Source organism: Somniosus microcephalus, chromosome 6 (genome assembly GCF_052327205.1).
Source record: "Somniosus microcephalus isolate GS21.2 chromosome 6, FLI_Smic_1.0, whole genome shotgun sequence".
Taxonomy (NCBI): domain Eukaryota; kingdom Metazoa; phylum Chordata; class Chondrichthyes; order Squaliformes; family Somniosidae; genus Somniosus; species Somniosus microcephalus.
The window spans coordinates 64,927,895-64,942,776 of record NC_140992.1 but is presented as its reverse complement, the minus strand read 5'-3'; the positions used below and the strand labels follow the sequence as shown (position 1 = coordinate 64,942,776).

General features: G+C 49.0%; 1 protein-coding gene across 5 annotated transcripts in view; it reads left to right on the top strand.

Annotated features, from left to right (window-relative positions):
- Positions 1–14,882, top strand: part of nlgn1 (neuroligin 1) — a 798,160-nt gene that overhangs the window by 205,027 nt on the left and 578,251 nt on the right. The window lies entirely within an intron of this gene.

Here is a 14,882-nt window from a genome sequence, read left to right as displayed (position 1 = left end):
AAAGAACCGCTCATGAGGTGTAGTATTTGTGGCTGTAGAAAGCAGGGACCGTATAGAGTGCAATGCATCTGGAAGCACTGTTTCCCATTGCTGGTCTGGTAGGCCCCGAGATCTTAAAGCGAGACGTACGGAATTCCAGATGATACCGTTATACCTCTCTACCTGCCCATTTCCGATGGGATGGTATGGTGTTGTTTTGCTTGTAGCAATTCCCCGTTCTGAGAGGTAGTCCTTGAGTTCCCTTGACATAAAGGATGGACCCCGATCTGAGTGAATATAAGCCGGCATGCCACAGAGAGAAAATACCTGCTCAAGGCAGCAGATTACTGTGGACGCCAGCATATTGGAGCAGGGGAAGGCAAACGGAAAACGTGAATATTCGTCGATCATGGTGAGCAAATATGTGTTCCGAGTTGAAGAGGGCACTGGGCCCTTAAAATCGATGCTAAGTCGTTGCATCGGTTGGGTTGCATGTATGAGTATACCATCTGAGGGGCGGAAGAACTGAGGTTTTAATTCCGCACAAAGCCGGCATTCTGAGCATATTTTCTTTACATCTCCAGTGGAAAAAGGGAGATTCCGTGATCGTACGAAATGTAGCATGCGCGTAACGCCAGGATGACACAGACCATTGTGGACATCCATGAGAGTGGAGGATGACATAGTGGAGCAGAATGCCCGTCTGAGGGTGTCCGGGGCCACATTCTCCTTGCCAGGCCGATAGAGAATGGTATAACCAAAAGAGGCCAGTTCCATCCTCCAAAGTTGTATTTTATTATTCTTAATTTTGGTTCGTTTTCGATTATCGAGCATGAAGGCGACTGATCGTTGGTCCGTGATCAATGTAAAGTGCTGGCGAGCTAGAAAATGGTTCCACTTCCGTACTGCCTCTATGATGGCTGTGGCTTCTTTCTCAACCGGAGGATAATGTAGCTCGGCACCTTGTAAGGTCCTGGACATAAATGCTACAGGACGACCTTCCTGATTCAGAGTAGCCGAGATCGCCACCTCCGAGGCATCACATTCAACCACGAAAGGGAGATTCTCATCAATGGAGTGAAGAGCCGCTTTCTCCAACTGTTTTTTGAGAAGGTTAAAGGCTGCAACAGCCGCTGTTCCCAGTGGAAATGATCTAGCATGCAGCAAGGGTTGGATTTTGTCCGAAAAATGAGGAATCCATTTAGCGTAGTATGCAAACAGACCGAGAGCCCGACGTAAAGAAGCCGGATTCTTAGGTGACGGGAGCTCTTGGAGCGGGCGAAGTCTTTCTGGGTCTGGCTTAATGATACCATTGCCTACGCAGTAGCCAAGGATGTTGATGGTCGGTTGCGACTCAACAGATTTGGATTCATTCAGGGTCAAATTACGGCGATGGAGGGCATCCCGAAATTTTTGGAGGTTGGAGTCGTGTTCCTGTTGATCGTGACCTGCAATGGTAATGTTATCAAGATAGGGAAAAGTGTCCCTTAGGTTTTCCTGCTTAACCAGGCCATCCATTGCCCGTTGAAAGACAGCCACTCCATTAGTAACCCCGAATGGGAGGCGACGAAATTGGTACAGCCGTCCATTAGCCTCAAAGGCTGTGTACTGCTTATCTGAGACCTTCAAGGGTAACTGATGATAGGCACTTTTTAAATCGTAAGTTGAGAACACTTTGTATTCGGCCAGTTTATTAACCATATCATCAATGCGTGGCAATGGGTAGGCGTCCAAGTCGGTATATTGATTGATGGTTTGCGAATAATCGATGCATAGTCGCTGTTTGTGAGGTTTTAGAGGGTTCTTGACAATGACGACTTGAGCCCGCCAGGGCGACGAACATGGTTCAATGATATCCTCTGCTAGAAGTCGAGAGATTTCAGCCGCAATAAAAGATTGGTCTTCCTGATTAAAGCGCCGCGATTTCGTTATTATCGGTTGGCATTGAGGCGGAATACTGGCAAATAATGAGGGTTCATCAAGTGAAGCTGCTGATAATGCACAAAATGGTAATTTAGACGGTATATTAGAAATAGTAAGTCCGGGTTTGGATCCACCAAACTCAATGGTGAGTTTCTTATGCTGTTTTTGGAAGTCCAGCCCTAAGAGGAGATCACTACATAAGTCCTTGAGCACCGAAAGTCGGGTGGAGGGATACATACGACCATGAAGTGTCATATCAACAACACAAAAGCCGGAGATTCTGGTATTAAGTGATGACTGGGCCATCGCAATTGCCTGGTCCGATGGGAAGACATGTAGTTTCAATTTCGCAACAATCTGTTCCTTAATGAAACTATCAGTACTTCCTGAGTCAATTAAGGCATCTAAGGTATGCCCTTTAATTGAAATTTTTGTGGCTGCATGAGACAGGTTCTGTGGGAAAGCAGCTGTAATTGGTGTCGTTGCACAGAGAGTGGCTAAAACTCTCGGTGTGCTTCTTCGGGAGAGAGCTCGAGAGGAAGCTTGATAGGTCCTAGCTGGAGCATCTTGATAGGCCCTAATTGGGGCAGTTCGGTAGGCCTTAGCTGGATTGGCCCTCGTAGAGGCCCTTGATAGGCAAACTTTAGCAAAGTGTCCTTTTTTCCCGCAATAACTGCAGATTGCATTGCGAGCAGGGCAGGTTTTCCTAGGGTGAAAGGCATCTCCACAAAAGAAGCATTCCTTCCTAGATTGCCAAGATGCTGCTAAAGTGGGGTCGTCCTCCTCTTCTTCATCAGAATTATCAGAATTAGATTCCCCCATGATAGGGTTCACCTGAGACCGCTTGAATTGTCTGGTTGCAGCTACAGCAGCAGATCGAGATCTGGGCAGCTGATAGAGGTCTGCATTTCTCTTTGCCAAATCCAGTGAACAAGCTAGGTCAAAAGCTCTTTGTAGCTCAAGTGTTTTACTTTCTAGTAGACGCTGGCGTATAAATGGAGAGGCAATCCCGCAGATGAAAGCATCACGAATCATTTCTTGGCGGTACAGCTCAGCTGAGGCTGCCTGAAAGTTACAATCTACGCTGAGCCTGCGAAGTTCTTGCAGGAATTCGTCAATTGATTCCCCTGGCCCTTGTCGGGCTGTGGCCAGTAGATGTCTAGCATAGACCTCATTTGGGGTCTTCGCATACAGTTTCTTAAGTGCCCGAATCACCTCTTCGTAATTATCCCATTCATCAACATATTCGAACACTTTTGGGGTCACATAATTGACAAGTATCTTCAATTTAGCAGGAGCATCCGCTTTACATTCATCCAGAAAATTCTCAAAAGTACGATACCAATGCTTCCATACCCTGCCAGCTGCTGGTGTATTCGGGTCCAAGTCCAGACGAATAGGTCTAAGGATTTTCTCCATGATGGGTGGTTCCCTGGATCCTTAACTTCCGAGTTTGTCTGAAGGTCTAGTATTTGTCAGTGTAAATATTAAGTTACTTAAATTGATGTAAGAAAAAGGAGACTTACCATCAAGTAACTTTAAAGTAAGCTTTAAGTAACTTATAAACACACTATATACACAAGAGAGGTCTTTACCATGCCTCTGGTAGAAGCCTCTTACAATACTGAACAGACCAGTATTTATACCAGTCCAACAGGAAGTGACATATGACAGGAAGTGAGGTATGTACATAGTTCATAGTTCACAGGAAGTGATGACATAACTTCCCGGAAGTTATCATTTTTATCACACCGCTTACCCGGACTGCAGCTGAGTATTCCTTTAATTTTCACTGGAAATGGCCATCTCCCGACTTGGACTGCCCACGGTTGGTAGGTGGGAGCAGAATTTCATGGTATTCAGATGGCCAGAGACAAAAATGGTATCTGTGCTCCTACCGTGACCTCGATTAGCATATATGTATGACCCGCCAGCTTGTTTCAGGTGGGAACTCTGGGCACCAGGATTAAGATCTGCCTGAAATTCGAATGGACGGGAACTCGTTGGTAAATCGGTTAAGACCAGTTAAGAACATAAGAATACCCTAGACAAGCATAAATTTATTGATCTCTGATTTAAGATTAATAATTGAGCTACGATCTACTGCTTTTTGCGAAGAAGGGTTGCTTAACTTCACTCCTGAATGGCCTGGCTCTGATTTTAAGGTTATTTCCCTTGTTCTAGACTCCCCCACCAGCAGAAAAAAGCTTTTCTCTATCTACGCTATCAATTCCTTTCAAAATTCTAAAAGCCTCAATCAAATCACCCCTTAACCTTCTATATTGCAGGAAATACAAGCCTGGTTTATGTAATCTCATAATTTAACCCTTGGAGCCCTGGTAACATTCTGGTGAATCTGTGCTGCACTCCTTCCAAGGCCAGTAACAAGATTCTAAAAGAGGTGGCTGCAGAGATAGTGGATGCTTTGAAAGAGGAATTCAATCTCAAATTCCATTGTCTCGAAGGACAAAAGAAAAAAAAATCAAATCTTCAGCCACTCATTGGAGAACTAAAAGACTATTTAGGTAGATAGGTTTTAAAAATCCAAGATTGTGTTCCATGAGTAATTATTTGGAGGCATTTAAAACTCTCACGTATTCAGGCAACAATCTCTCAGATGGTCTGAAGAAGTAATGAAGAGGGAAGGGCAGGAGGCCAAGTCCAATTTGAAGGCAGTGCTTCATTAACACAAGACCAGTGGGTGGAAAATGAGTGCCCCGGGACAGTCCTCCAACTCTGACCGCCACAATTTCAGGTGGTCTTGCCGGCCTTTGGGCCCAGGAAGAAATTGGTCCAAGGGGTGTCCTTTCTCGCGGTGAGGAAGAGACCCACTGTGGCAGCGGCCCAAATTATTCTTGTGGAGCTCAGAGGAGCACTCCTAATCCTCTCGGCTCCACAAAATTTAATTAAAACTTACCTTCTGGGCTCCTCCAGCTGAAACATGGCACATGCTTTGCCCAGTTGAGTCCTAAAATGGCAATTGGGGTCCTATGTATGTCATAAGAACCTGATTTACACGTTAAAAGGGCCTCCTGCTTGACTCATGCGGGCGCTCCAGCAAGGAAGACCCTTGGGAAGAGAGCTTCTGCCACACCATCAGTGGGAATGGGGGGATTAGGCATACCTCATCATTTCAGGCCCCAACCACCCCATTTCTGCCAGGTGGATAGCCTAAAACTCTTCCCCATGGTTTCAACCAGCAGGTGTCCCGCTCCTGCAGACTAAAATTACAACCCACGGGAAGGCAGCATGATTGGTGGGGTAGATTAAATGTGGCCATCTCAACTGCCCCCCCCTTCACCGCTGGGTGGACAGGGTTAAAATCAGCCATTATATTACAAAATCCAATGTTACAGTTGATCCAGAAATACAGACACAAGAATTTAAAATGGAGCTTGACATATCCAGCAAAATAATACAGAAATTGCAGCAAATTACAACAATGACTCCACTTCAAAAGTACTTTGTTGGCTGTAAAGCACTTTGAGACATCCGATGGTCATGAAAGGCGCTATATAAATGCAAGCCTTTCTTTCATATTTATCTGCCTCCAGCACCACAGAAAGAGATTCTCAACAGCAGGCCACAGAATATGCTGCACCAAAAAAGGGAATTTCCTGGCAGAAATTGAAATAATAAAAAAAATACAAAGAAAAGTATACCCTGCAACTATTCACTGATTAGATGACTAATGTTCTGAAAGAAACCAAGATATCCATGTTATACTACCAGAAGAACGAAGTGCAATCCTGTATAAATTTCTCTGTCTATAAAAGAAATGAAATGGTGATGATTCTGAGATAAATATCCTCAGAGATTTTTTCAACCCATAGTAAGACTCTTGAGTACAAAACCTATGCTGAGCAGCTTCAACAAAGCTACACTGATTCTTAAATTAAACAAAATGAAATGAAAGAAAACTTGGAAAAGGGTGATGCTTCCTGAGAGGAGAGGAAAATGGGACAAAAATCCTTGCTGCTCTTGGAAAAAAAAAATAGATTGTAATGCAACAAAAACCTACCACAAGCTAATTTGGAGATAAACAAATAATGGCCCAAAAATTGCTGTCAAAATAAACTCGTTGTTATTTATGTGCAAATGCTGCAGCAACTTCAGGCGAGGGCGGATGTGTGATTAAACGCGGAAATCGAAAAGTTGCTGTCCGAGATGTGTTGCTCCACCATTAGCTTTGTGAAGATGGCATCTCGCAGACTGGCTCCCCATTCAAATGCATCGAGCCGTGTGAAGTTCCTGTACTTGAACAGTAGATCGAAGTAAACTCGCCACAGAAAGTTAAGTCAAGTCATTTCAAGTCTAAGTAGGATTGTAGTGAGTTCTTCTGGTAGTATAACATGGGTACTCTCGCTATATTTCTCTTTCTGTACCTGATTTGACATTGAATTCACTCACTCTAATTTACACTTCCTTGTCAGTCTTTGTGCTGTTAATTTCAAAATCCTTCAATCTGATTGGTTAAGGAGATACACAGTTTCTTGCCTTGGTCACTCAGATATCAGATGCCCTGTAGAGGTGTGCCATTTCCATCTCGCAGCTCCAACAACTTGCAGGGCAAAATGTCATCGACATTAACCGCCAAGAGTAAGTCCAACTAACAGCGGGCACTGTTTATTGGCTTGCCACAGCAATTTTTGGTCCAAAAACTTGAGCTCCTATGACCCAAAAAATCAGATTTTAGTTCAAAATGGATCCTGATCTTGAAATCCACCATTTCTTTCCTCTTCTGAAAATTCAAAGCTCTAATTCTCCTATGCTGCTCAACATGCACACATGAAGTGATGCAATTATTGCATAGTTACATGAATTGCTCACCCCATCCACAGAAACTCTTTGGTATCCGGCACCGACGGGACCGGGATGGTGCCGGTTGATAAAAAATTCCTGATAACGGAGAGGTATATCTACCGAGGCTATTTTTAACAAACAAAAATAAAAAAATCAAGAAATGTGCAGTATAATTGGGTACTCATCTACAGAATGTTGTGTTAAATGGATGGTAGAAGATGCTTGATTAAGTACAGTAATGCCAGTTGAGGGTAATCCATAACTCTTTAATTACTTAACAGTAAAACAAAACTTATAAACGACTGTATACTGTAGTTTTTGGAGTGAGAATTGTGCCGGTTAAACGAGAGTTTCCTGTAGTCCACTATGCACGGTGGAACTTTAGAGGGTAGAGCATGGAGCCTCACTTGATGGGAGTGTGAATTAGAGAATAAGGTGAAGAACTCGACCCGCCCGATTCGTGGCACTTCCAATTTTTGGTTAATTGAAACAAATCATCGGGAGTACCGTGAATCACGCACATTGACCTCCACACGCGATTCGCAATTCTCCGCCAGGAGCAGAAGCTCACAAAATTTATCCTCCGACACCATTTTCGTGGTATATAGGGCCTACAATTGGGGGATCTGCTTTACTGGTCAGCAAGTTGCAGCGAACGCTGTTTCCACCTGTTTTTTGCCCCAAAAACAAAGTTCCTGAATTTCTAAACAGAATTCACTGCTTCCCGTGATCCACCTGCTGAGTCCCCATGCAACTGATTTAAATATATTGAAATATGGGCCAGTGAAGCTACAGCCCCAAATATCCTGCATTTGTACCGGATGAGGTAGAATGCGAAATACAAAGCAAACCTATTGTTGGAATCAGCTGAGACTGCTGGAAGGGAGGAATGTTTGAGCCTGAACACTCCTGAAAGTTTGAGTAGCAATTACTGCAGCTGGAAATGACTTTTGCAGCAATCTTTTTGTCATTCAACCTATATAACCTTGGACTTGCTTCTGACTGCCTGTTCGAATGTGAGATCACTGGGATATTTTGACCCACCTCCCCCAGTGAGAGCTTCTCAGGAGCAGGTGTGGCATTCCCTATGGGCATACCTTTGTATGCCATTATTGTTATTATGGAGCAGGGGCAGGAGGGGATGGAGAAAAGAAGAGTGAGACAACATTTAAGGAGGATGCACACTACAAGATATTATCTTCCCGAAGAATCTACAGGTAACAGCAGTCCTATCAACAGCTTAGTGAGAGGATGTGTAGTAGAAGAGTGCGAGAGGCTACAGTGGAGTTGTGCTAGTTACTGTATCTGCAGCAATAATCATCTGCTTCCACTGCCCTGTCTATGGTTATGAAAGTCACAACCACACTCATCTTCCACAAGCAGCCACTGGCGGATCTGTGTAATATCAGCCAGTGTGCCACCTGGGCATGTATTCATCATCAGTAGAGCTGGAGAGTTTTTCTATTTGGCGTCACAGCAAGGCAGCAGTGAGATATGGCCAGTTATAGAAGGTTGTTGGCTTTCCCAAAGTGTAGAATGAAATAGATAGCTCCCACATTGCTTTGTAAGCTCCCATCATTGACCTCCTAAACTCCCTCAGCAGTCAGGGCTACCGCCCACTGAATGTCCAGATTGTGAATGACAGCATGCAAAGGATCCCGCACAACAATGCAAGATTTGCTGAAAGTTGCCACAATGCATTTAGGGCTAGATTTTCAGTTGCTTGCGCCAGCAGTTAGCGCCTTAAGAGAAGTGATTTCCGGGCGCTATGCGTGTAGCGCCCGGGCGCAGCGCAGTTTGCGCCCCGCCCCAAATTAAGTTGCCCGTTAGCGCCGGCGCAAAGTTTAGCGCCCGCCCGGATGCGCGCGCAGAAAATGACGTCACATCCTCGTGCAACGCCCTTTGGCCGCCCCGATTGCAAACTTCAGTCGGACCGCCCCATTGTGCGGCGGGCGGCCGGAGCGTTTGGAAAAAGGAACGCAACACAACCAGCGCGGGCCCCGGGGGGCGCTAATTAAAGGGAACGTCCTCTCCAGTATAAAGGCCATCCATTATTTCAGAAAACAGTCTTGTGCAACGCATTTCTGGAGACACAACAAGGAGGATAGCTAACTGGTTTCAAGCAGCAAGAGCCAGGTATTTTTGGACTCAGGCAACAGCGCTGCAAGTGGCCATTTGGAAATTAGAGTGTTTGCCAGGATTTGATGGGGGTTGCATGGGGTGCCAACGCGGAGCTGCAGCTCCATGTCCGTAGGGCTCGCAGACGTATTGTGAGAGGGGCAGCCCTGGCTAGAGGCAGAGGGGGCTACAGGCGTCGGCCACGTAGGCCTTACCCAGTCAGGCTATACCGCCAGCAGCGCTCCTACCTAAACATGAGTGCCGCGCGATGTGTTAAAAGGCTCCGATTCCGGAAGGGGGTGATTGCAGAGATCTGCCACCTGCTTCGCCGAGATCTGCGGCCAAAGCTCAGGTGCAGGACGTCTCTGTCGGTGGAAGTGAAGGTGACAGTGGCATTGAACTTCTATGCCACCGGCTCCTTCCAATACGCTGCTGGGGACATAGCAAACATCTCCCAGTACGGCGCGCATCGCTGCATCCGCCAGGTGACCGAAGCACTGTTCAGAAGGAGAAGCCAATTCATCTCCTTCCCCATGGCCCTGGAGAGCCAGCATCAGCGCGCATTGGGATTTTCCAGACTCGGGGAATTCCCCTTGGTGCAGGGCGCCATTGACTGTACGCATGTGGCTTTGCGGGCCCCTCTGGAGCATGGCGAGCAGTATCGCAACAGGAAGGGCTACCATTCTCTGAATGTGCAGCTGGTCTGTGACCACAAGCAGCGCATCATGGCAGTCAATGCCAGCTTCCCAGGCAGCAGCCACGATGCCTTTATCCTGCGGCAGAGTACTGTGCATGACATGTTCCAGGCACAGCCTCCCCCAAGAGGATGGCTACTCGGGGACAAAGGCTATCCTTTGTGCACCTGGCTCATGACCCCGCTCCGCGCGCCCAGGACCGCTGCTGAAGAGGCCTACAACGAGAGCCATCAAACCACCCGCAACATCATTGAGCTAACTATTGGGGTCCTCAAGCAGCGGTTCCGCTGCCTTGATCGCTCCGGAGGAGCTCTCCAGTATTCGCCGGACCGGGTCTCCCAATTTGTGGTGGTTTGCTGCATGCTACACAACCTGGCTATCCGCAGGACTCAGGCACTGCCACCTGACGTTGGACCAGCACCTCAGGAGGAGGAGCAGGAGGAGCATGAGGAGGAGGAGGAGGAGGAGGAGGAGGAGCAGGAGTACGTTCCCAGGAGGGAGCGACCAGGGCCAAGGGCCGCATGACGCCACCTTATTACACGGTACTTCTAAGCCCCCTGTCAGGGAATGGCCAGGGGCCATGAGGGAAGATGAATGCAGCCGCTCCGCAAGCCCTCAGCCGGCGAAGCCAACAAACACTAAGAAGAACAACCATGGAGACTGCATGAATAAAGATAATTTTTTATTAAACAAAAATGAAAAGCCCTTCCCACATGAATCCCCAAAAACAATAAACGGGCCCCACAAAAAGCCCAACAAACGACTCACTCCCACAAACTGGGGAGGAGCCACTCCACCTTTATTGAAACCGGGCCTCAACGTCGGCCTAACGCAAAAAAAAAGCCCTCCAAAAGCACAACCATGGGCAAAATAAAGATGGCCACCGCCATATTAAAGGAAAGCTGGCCACACCCTCTACTGAGTGGCCCGCGAGGGCGAGACCTTGGCCAGCATTTTGCCTCCCCTGCCCTGCCTGCTGCTCCTTCGCAAGCTCTGCCCAGTGGCTGCTGCGAGGCTGGGGGAAGGCGCCTGAGGCTCAGATGCCCTTCCGCCAGATGCCGCTGGGGGGCGGCCTACACGGCGTTTGGGCCTCGAGGGGCCGTCTCCTGAGTGGCGCGCCTGAGCCTGGCCACCATCAGCTGCAGCCGCTTGCCCTTGACGCCCCAGAGGGGGAATGGCGGCGACGGATGGTGCAATGTGGGCCAGCTGGCGTCTGGGATGCGCTGGCTGGTGCTGTGGCGCGGTGGCACTCGGCCGGGCCCGCACTGCAGGATCCGCAGCAATCAGCCGACGGCCGGCTTGCTGGGATGGTCCAGCGCGGCGCCTGCCCTGGCGATGCCTGCCTGAGACAGCGCGTGTGGCAGCAGTGAGTGGCCCTGTGGTCCTGGTGTGCGCGCGCATCACATCCGCCAGGGTCTTGACGGCATCAGTTAGCATGCGGCCAGTCGCGGCAGTTGCTGCCCCGAACTCGCGCACACTGGTCGCCAGCGACTCGATGGCCTCAGGCATGCGCCCCACCACGCTCATGAGCTCCGTGTGGCGCCGGTCCGAGTCGTCGGCCATCTGATCGAGCTTCCGCACCTCCTCCGAAGTGAAGGTGTCCGGACTGGAGTCGCGACTCTCCCGCTGGGGAGGAGGGGGCCGAACTAGGGGACCCTTGCCGCGTTGGTGACGGCGAGTGTGCCGAGCAGCAGCACTCCCCTCTGATCCTTCCCCCCTTTGGGGGGAAGGCCGCGGGCCACGCGCACGGCTGCTGGGTGGCTGGACGCCACTGGTCCCAGAAGCTGCATTGCCCTGCGACAGTTCCTCCAGGCACTCGTCCAGTGAGGAGGTGTCGAGCATTTCCTCCTCTCCTGCGGGACGTGACTGTTCCCCCGAAGGTCCGGCTTGCTCCTCCTCCTCCTCCTGGTTGGAGGTGCTGTCACTGGCAGCCTCAGGGTCCTGGTCGTCACCAGCTGAAAGCAGGAATGCACAAGAGTAGCTTCAGAGTGAGGAGACGGCGTCAGCGAGGGAGTTAGGACTGGTGGGATTCAGCGCATTGGTGGGACAGTGGCAAAGGAGGTAGCTCGGATGGGCCAGTGCGACGCGAGAGGGCCAAAAGGCGAGGTCCTTACCATTGCCGGGCAGTGGAGGGTCGGATACACCGCACGCTGTGGGGACAATCACACGTGCTCCCATGAGCACACACACGCGCTCCTCCAGCCGAGTGAGCTTCTGCAGCTTGGCGCGGCCACCCCTGGCACGGGCCTGGCGATTAAACGCTACTTTAGCCTGCAAGAGAAAGGACGGGCTGTAAGTGCGCAGTGAAGCCCTGATGTAGTGTGCACTGCCTCCCATGGTGGAATAGCTTGGACAGAGTGAAGCCCTGATGTAGTGAGCACTGCCTCCCATGGTGGAATAGCTTGGACAGATTGAAGCCCTGATGTAGTGAGCACTGCCTCCCATGGTGGAATAGCTTGGACAGAGTGAAGCCCTGATGTAGTGAGCACTGCCTCCCATGGTGGAATAGCTTGGACAGAGTGAAGCCCTGATGTAGTGTGCACTGCCTCCCATGGTGGAATAGCTTGGACAGAGTGAAGCCCTGATGTAGTGAGCACTGCCTCCCATGGTGGAATAGCTTGGACAGAGTGAAGCCCTGATGTAGTGAGCACTGCCTCCCATGGTGGAATAGCTTGGACAGAGTGAAGCCCTGATGTAGTGTGCACTGCCTCCCATGGTGGAATAGCTTGGACAGAGTGAAGCCCTGATGTAGTGTGCACTGCCTCCCATGGTGGAATAGCTTGGACAGAGTGAAGCCCTGATGTAGTGTGCACTGCCTCCCATGGTGGAATAGCTTGGACAGAGTGAAGCCCTGATGTAGTGTGCACTGCCTCCCATGTTGGAATAGCTTGGCCAAAGTGTAGAGTGCCGAATGGCCATTTGATGCTCATGACTGTCCCAATGCTGCTGGCTGAGGGCTGGCCAAAAGGACTTTCAGGTCCCTTTGCCCATCATGTCAGGTGTACATGCAAGAATGAGGAGGAGACTGGAAAGGCTACTCACCCTCACAATCCTGGTCAGATCGTTGTACTTCTTACGGCATTGTGTGTGGGTCCTGGGGGCCTCGCCGGTGAATGTCACCCTCTGGGCGATCTGCTTCCAGGCTTTGGTGTAGTCGTGGTGGGTTGGATTCCTCCCACTGTCTGGAAACAAGATCTTGCGCCTCACCTCCAGAGCTGTGAGCATGATGTCCAGATCACCCTCTGAGAAGCGCAGGGCACGCTGACGGGCCTTCTCTGGCGTTGCCATGACTCCCTGGGGCTGAGCAGTAGTGTTGAGGCCTCTTTGCAAGGCTGCAGTGTGCAGGGCGTGGCAGCAGACTAATTCGTCCCTTCCCCCTTTAAGAGCTGGTCGGCACCACGGGGTCTGCTGTCAGTGCAAAAATGACCGCACCCGTGCTGCGCCCCGCCTGGGCGTTATCCCTCTGGACCGCCGGCTTAGCGCCTAAAGAGAGTAGTGGAACGCCTCTTTTAGCGCTCCACCAACCTCTTAGGGCGAAGCCACTGAATTCCCGGCAACGGGGCGCTACTTTGGGGCGGGCGCTAACTTCGGGCGGGCGCTAAAGCTAGCGCCCCAAAACTGCCTAAACTGAAAATCTAGCCCTTATTCTTTGGAAATTGGCCCGCCCTGAGCCCTTCAAGGAAGAAAATCATGTCACCGGATGGTTTGTGGGTGACGAGGTATACCCCTTGCTGCCATGGATGACTCCTTTGCAAGTTCGGTGAACAGCAGCAGAGAAATGCTGCAACCAGAGTGGTCATTGAGAGGACGGTCATTGAGAGGACCATAATTCTGAAAGGAGCAGTTTCGCTGCCTCGACAGGTCAGCAGGGCTCTGCAATGTGCTGCTTGTGTATCCTGCAGTTGTAGTTGTAACCTCTGTGCCCTGCACAACTTTGCCGTCAAAAAGGTCTGAGCGTGGACATTCCTGGCCCTAGCTGCTTTGAAGGCAGAAATACATGGAGATGCCCATCATGATTATTGTCACTCAGAGGATGTCTCAGTGATTACTGCAGGAGACTTTAGAATGCAACTGAACACTGAAGTCTTCTGTTTAACACAGTCTACCTTTGTCCCCACTGCCGTAACTCTTTCTTGCACACCTTCAAATCCTTCACTCCAGCAGCAATTCTAGAACATCACAATGCATTAGACCTTTTTGCCTCTCCATGACCATGTCAATATTCTGAATTATTACATTCACTAAGTATTCACAAATGAAGACATGAACAACATTCCCTTCCCAAAAAAGGGTACCAAGGCATAATTCAAGATTTTGATATAAATTAGAAGGAAGTCCTAAACAATCTGAAAGGTTTTAAAACAAATTCCCAGTGTCAGCTGGTATTAATCCCAGAGTGCTGCGAGGCCACTAGCAGTGAGATTTGTAAAGCACTGATAATCATTATGAGTGAGTCAGTGGACACTGGAGAAGTACCAGTAGATTGGAAACAGGCAAATGTGGTGCCCATATTCAAGAAGGGTGTGACAAAACAAATACAGGCAACTCGAGATTCCAGTCCTACTCAGGTCCCCTCCCTTACCTCTTTTTCCGGTACATCGATGACTGTAATGGTGCCGTTTCCTGCTCTCGCCCTGAACTAGATAAGTTCATTCACTTTACTTCCAATTTCCACCCTTCCCTCACCTTCACATGGTCCATCTCCGACTCTTCCCTTCCCTTCCTTGACTTCTCCGTCTCCATTTCTGGCGATCGGCTTTCAACAAACCAAGAATAATGTTGTTATTCGAGATCCATTAGTCTTACTTCAGTCCTGTGTTAAATAATGTTATCATAGGATTACATAGGATATATGGTACAGAAACAGGCCATTCGGCCCAACCAGTCCATGCCGGCATTTATGCTCCACTTGAGCCTCCTCCCGTCTTTCCTCATCTAAATCTATCAGCATAACCCTCGATTCCCTTCTCCCTCATGTGCTTGTCTAGCCTCCCCATCTATACTTTTCACTTCAACCACTCCCTGTGATAGCGAGTTCCACATTCTCACCATTCTTTGGGTAAAGAAGTTTCTTCTGAATTCCCTATTGGATCTCTTGGTGACTGTCTTATATTGATGGCCTCTAGTTATGCTCTTTCCCACAAGTGGAAACATTCTCTCTGTATCCACTCTTTCAAAACCTTTCATATTTTAAAGACCTCTATTAGGTCACCCCTCAAGAGAAAAGAGACCCAGCCTGTTCATCCTTTCCTGGTGTGTATACCCTCGCATTTCTGGTATCATCCTTGTAAATCTTCTCTGCACCCTCTCCAGTGCCTCTATATCCTTTTTTTAATATGGCGACCAGAACTATACGCAGTGGTC